Source organism: Crocuta crocuta, unplaced genomic scaffold (genome assembly GCF_008692635.1).
Source record: "Crocuta crocuta isolate KB4526 unplaced genomic scaffold, BGI_CrCroc_1.0 scaffold32, whole genome shotgun sequence".
NCBI classification, from domain to species: Eukaryota; Metazoa; Chordata; class Mammalia; order Carnivora; family Hyaenidae; genus Crocuta; species Crocuta crocuta.
Genome location: NW_027529424.1, coordinates 6,330,817 through 6,336,819, shown reverse-complemented (window position 1 = coordinate 6,336,819; position 6,003 = coordinate 6,330,817). Strand labels below are relative to the sequence as shown.

Genomic DNA, 6,003 nt, shown 5'->3' with positions numbered 1-6,003 from the left:
GTATAAGCTTTTCCTTTTTCATCCCCATTCTGTTCCTTATTACTATCCCTACTTTTTAAAATGTTTATTATTTTTGAGATAAAGGGAGAGGGAGAGATGGGGGGGGGAGAGAGGGAGAGCATGAGCAGGGGACAGCAGAGGAGAGAGAGAGGGAGACCCAGAATCTGAAGCAGGTTCCAGGCTCCCAGCTGTCAGCACAGAGCCTGATGTGGGCCCGAACCCAAGTTGGATGCCTAAATGACTGAGCCACCCAGATGCCTCTACTATCCTTGTTTTATTGGATAGAAAACAGAAATTTCTCCGCAAGTTAGTATTTGCAATTTTTGTTTTTATTATTATTTTGCCGGCAGTTTAGTCTCATATAATTGATTTCTGCATAAGAACCCTGATTGGGGAAAAATTAGGCATATGTTGCGATACCCTCTTCCAGGCACACAACACCTGTATTTGCAACTTTCCTTCTGTTGGCAATCTCCTGGCGGCTCATTCCATTGCCTCCAATGCTTGATATGCTTCTTGGCATCTCAGTATTTTATCAGCTAGGATCCACTTACAAGTGACACAAGAAAATGGAGTCCAGAGTCCGCGTCTTCCACATGGCAGCTCTTGTCCACCACCCAGTGCTCATGCCTAAATTGCTGATGATTCTTAATCGTAACAGGATCCCTGTGAACTTCTTAATGAGCTTAGTTAAAAACATTTTTATTTATGCAGCTTGGGGACCTCTAGAGAAAGGGAACCTTTGGGAAGACTTGATTCAACACAGGGAATGAGGAAATAGCTGAGAACAAATATTAACCAAGTGAAATAAGTATGAAGGAGGCAGGGTAAGAACACAGGCAATTCTGGAATCTGTACATTTAATTGGACTGAGAATTTCCCTTCGGCAATGCCTAGAGGACCATGAAGACTGGGGAAGGTGGGTAGAGGCTCACAGATCTAAAAGCATGACCAGTATAGCCATTTGTGAAGTACTGTTAAGAGTGCGCCTGACTTTTATCACTTATTCCCATCAGAATTTAAACTCTTACTTTGACCTCTTAAATATTTAATAATTAAATACATAAAACGCTCTGTACAGTTTTTAAAAATCCAAACTCCTATTTTCTTCTCTGTTCTTAAAGGACTCTTCTCAAACATTATCTGGCACCATTCCCTTACCTTGCTGACACACAACCGTGGTAACACACACCGAGTCCAGGAGAATAAGGCTGGGGGGTGACTGTAACCTGCACTTTTTTTGCTCCAGAAAACAAAATATATTTTTGTTATAGAAAATACTCAGTCCCTAATAATTGATTAGAAAATTGATTTCTAATTTGAACAGTTCCCAATATTTCAGCAGCAATTTGGAAATATTGCAAGATGATCCTAATTTTTATTTCAATAAGCTTAGGAACCAAATCAATAATACATGTAAAGTGCCTCACATCAGGTACCAGATAGCCTTCAATAAACGTTAACCTTCTTTCTCCTCTTTAGGAGTAAGTTGAAAAAGTGAAGTATTTATTATTTAAAGTTTAGTTGTTTGGAACAATTGTCTAGGATTACAAAACCTGAAGCCAGAAACAACTGCAATACCTTTATCAAGTTCTTATAGCAAAGACATTGACTTTAAGCATAGCTTTGAATCAGAAGTCTAAGGATCTTATTATATGGCTAACATCTGTCTTATTTTTTCCAGTTAAAATTTTTGGTTCACCTTTCATTTAATAAAAACTTGTTCTCTTGCCTTCCTTTCATACCTAGGATTATCTGTGGGTCATCTTTCTATTTATCCATCATCATAGATTTCTGGGAATAATAAGGTGAAGTGAATCATCTTATGGCTACTTCTGTTTTAATGTGCATATGTTCACAATGTACAGATTTGAGGAAAAAATATTTACTCACAGATGTGACTGATTTTCAGAAGCGCCTTTTGTCTCTATCTGAAAGCATTTGTCGGCGAGTGACAGACTAGATCTTTTTTTTTTTAATCTCATCATATTTAAAGATATGAGACACTTCATGAATGTGTACATCCTTGTTCAGGGGCCACGCTAATCTTCTCTTAACATTCTAGTTTTAGTGTCTGTACTGCTGAGGTGAGCACAGCATTTATTTTTAAGGCCTCAGGACATAAGAGTTCTGTACTATCTTCTTTCAGTGGGGAGGTGAAAGTGTGTAGATGAGCCGCGAAGTCTCCACTTAGCATAAAGTTTAATACTGTAGTCCTAAATGACTCATATTACGTGCAACTGACATTCATCGGTGTGTATTAATTGACATTCACACAGGTACGAGGAAATACCATCTCGTGCAAAATTTAGGTATGTTTGCATGGCATCCTCTCCCAATTTTCAATCCCAAGCTATAAAACCATATAGCCATGACCTGAACTAGATGGTTCCGGAAGATTCGTGTCCCCTCTAGTATGTGTGAATGCATGTGTACACACACAAATTCAAATTACCTTTCCCTCTCTTTGTCTTTTATAGCCTGACCGAGTATTCCAAAATGAGGAAGAAATTCTTGCCTATAATGTTTCACTGATATTTGTTTCCATTGGAATTGGGAGCTATTTTTATCTCAGAGACGTTAAAGTTAAGTCTCAGATGTAAGGTAAATAGATACTAATATATAATTTGTCAGGATTTTACTTTCCATTTCCTTTCCTAAAAATTCTTATACAAAAGACTTTGGCTAACTTTCCCCTAAAGGATTGAAATTGAAACATTAAGAGTCCATAATAATAAAAAAAAAAATACGAAAGTGCAACACTAAGGTGTTATTCAAGTTTTTTGTTTTTTGTTTTTTTTTTTATCGATAGGTCAATATATACAGTGAGAGGAGTAGATGCTGGTCCCAGGAGGAATTACATTAACTTGAATTACCTGTATATGTATGTGAAATACTGCAAATGTATCTTATTTCATATGAAATTTGGTTGGTACAACTTTAAACTTTAAAACAAACAGAAGATTAAAGTACATTTCAAGTTCTTTGTCTCTATTCATTTCAATCTGGATGTGTCATGGAGAAACAAGTTTCAGAAACTGGTTACTTTATAGTCTGGTTATCTGAAAGCACAAAGTAAATTTGTTTAGATTATCTTCAAATGCTACTGAGTTGTGCCATAGTCTTATGTGAGAATCTGACAGATCTGTGAAAAGATAGAAGCCTGGTCTTCCCAGGTTCTTAAGTATTTCTTTCGTCAAATGTGCTTGATTTGTTTTTCTTTTAGTTGCTTCCTAACTATGGACTAGATATACTGGGGTGTTTGTAAAGGAAATAAGACATAAATATAAGAAACTGTCTTTAGTTTTGGTTTTTGCAGTCCCATAAATATATTCTTACACTAGCTATACACAATTTATCTCTCCATTTAGACAGAATTTATTCCTACAAAATTGGAAGTACCTAATTTTAATAGAGATTCGAGTCCCTTTTATATCCCTATTCCTACCATTGAATAATATTTCCTTAGTTACTGTGTTAAGAAAAATTAAAACATATTTAACTTGTTGCAGTTTGAAGTAAAAAATTTCCAAAATGTATGCTCAACAATAATCATTAAAATGTTTGCAGCACACACACACACACAAAAAGAAAAATGAAAAGAAAACTTATGTGGAGATTTGGTATTTAAAATTTTTTTTTAGTTTTCTGGTGCTTGCAAGGTTTAAACCACATTACAAAATGCTCCAGAATTCCCATGCTGCTGTTTTCTGTTGTTGTTATTATTATCCTATAATATTTTCAACCATTTCAGCTTCCACCAAAGGGGTATAAAAGTACTCTTAAAAGTATAAAAATGTATATTAAAGAAATTAAATTAATTTTTAATCTTTTTAAAAGAAATTTAATATAAATTGGTACCTCCCATAGATGCTAACTGTACTGTTTAATGTTTAAGCTGTATTTACTAAGAAAGGCACAACATGGGATAGACCACGTTTCTTAGCATTTAAAAATAGGAATACCTAGGAATAAATATTTAAGTTCTCTGAAATAAAGGTAATTATATTTATCTGTATTGGTTCATTGTATATATTTATAAAAGAATCCATCCCTCTTTATTTTGACTTCACTAATCCAATCATCTTAAACCACTCATCAGAAAAGTAATCTGAGGGTTTTTTTCCCCTCCTTATAACCCAGCAAAGCTATTCAGAAGCAAAGGCCCTTATTCAGGTGAATGTATTTAAAACCTTCCCTAAAACAAAAACAAAAACAAAAACAAAAAACCCCCACAAAAACCCATAAAAGATCCCCCCCAAATTAATTCACTGTGTCAAGCTATGATAATATCTAACACCTTCATAACTTTCATTAATCTTTAAGTTGATGACAATTCAGAAATGTACATATTTTTAACTCTACAATTTCTTTTCCTAACAATGTTGTCAGCTTACCTAGACCTAAAAACTTTATTTTCGAAGTAATTTTCCCCATTGTCAACTTAAAACCAATTCACTCCGGAAAATTAAACTGTCATCAGTTAATTGCCCCAATGACAATTATTTGAGACCTGGCTGCATGTTGGAGTGTGTGTGTGTGTGTGTGTGTGTGTGTGTGTGATGAGAAGAAGTAATTTAGAACACAAAATGCTGAAGAAAGTCAGGGATATTTTTGTTATATGGTAAAAAGCAATTAAATAACAAGTGTTTTCTAGACACTGCGATCCTCTGAAAGCTCAGCACCGTTAACTAGCAGCAGGGAATCTGGTCCTGTATGTGTGTTTCCTTCTTACCTTTTTCCCCCTACCTTTTGCAAACTTGGCATTCTGTTGAACATCATGAAGTTCGTAAAAAGTGATTGCAAGTAAGGAAGACTTACTTATTGGCTGCCTTAGGATGAAGTGGGCCAAAGGCAAGAGATTGAAAAGGAATGTGAGCTGTTGGAGAGGCACCAGGTGCATTTTTGCACATTGAAGTCCTGCAAAAGAGTGGTGGCGCTCCCAAGCATCCAGGGCCTGGGGAGTATGTGAGAGACGCAAGCTGTCACTGCCATCCAGTGGCAGCATGAGTTATTGCATGTTTAGCCAACCGCCAGTTGTGTTGCCTGAGGGCTAAATGAAGACCCACAACTTGTCCTGACTCTTAACAGAAAGTGAAATACAATGACTTTATTTTGTTGTCGATTTTAACACTTTAAGATATATGAGAAGCAAACCAAAGTAGTTTTTTTAATTACCTTTCATCTTAAGTTTGAGTTTTACTGTTTTATCTGGAGGCTTGAGGGAAGGTGTGTAGGATGAATAGATTTGTAGGCAAGTAAATGCTGATTAATGTTTTTGACTTAATATTTTAAGTTCTTAAGGTTGACTCTAAACAACCATCTCATAAAATCATGGATTGCCACTGATTTAAAAATTGAATGGTTTGGCCTTTTTTTTTTTTTTTTTTTTGACAGCATTACTAAAACAGAGCTGTACTGATACTGATTCACAACAAAGCCGTGATCATATTGATGAAAGCTACCCAGATTAATATGAAGGCTTTATGTGTTTAATAAACATATAAACTGTAGAGGAAGAATCAGGCTGGGCAAAGATATGCTCCCCTTCGGTTCAGTATGACAAGGCATATTTCATAATTTTCCATGACTTTGCTGCCCTCAGTGTTTATTCCATCCATATAAGAAAAACTTCTTCCATCTTTTGGATAGATTTCAATGGAGGTCCCACCCAGGCTCCTTAGCTTTGAATTTATTAACGATTTAAATTGCCTTACTTTTCACCAATTTTCATAAAAATATAATAGTATTTTATTTTTCCTTGAAAGCTCTTGTCTTCCAGTGACTTCAAAGAGCTGATGTCTCAATACCATTAATCTGTGTTTCCATATATTTCAATAGGAATACCCTAAAAAATGGTATAAATTCAGTATTTTTAAAAGTAGGCTTCACACCCAGCATAGAGCCCAAGGCAGAACCTGAACTCACGACCCTGAGATCAAGACCTGAGTCGGTCAAGAGTTGGTCACTCAAACGATGGACACATCCAGGCACCCAAAAGTT

The 6,003-nt window shown here is 35.6% G+C and overlaps 1 non-coding gene across 1 annotated transcript; it reads right to left on the bottom strand.

Moving 5' to 3' along the window:
* Window positions 1-1,992: 1,992 nt before the first annotated feature.
* Window positions 1,993-2,095, bottom strand: LOC144227041 (U6 spliceosomal RNA). Its single transcript, XR_013333834.1, has one exon. It is a non-coding gene; the product is annotated as a U6 spliceosomal RNA (small nuclear RNA).
* Between the last annotated feature and the right edge of the window lie 3,908 nt (window positions 2,096-6,003).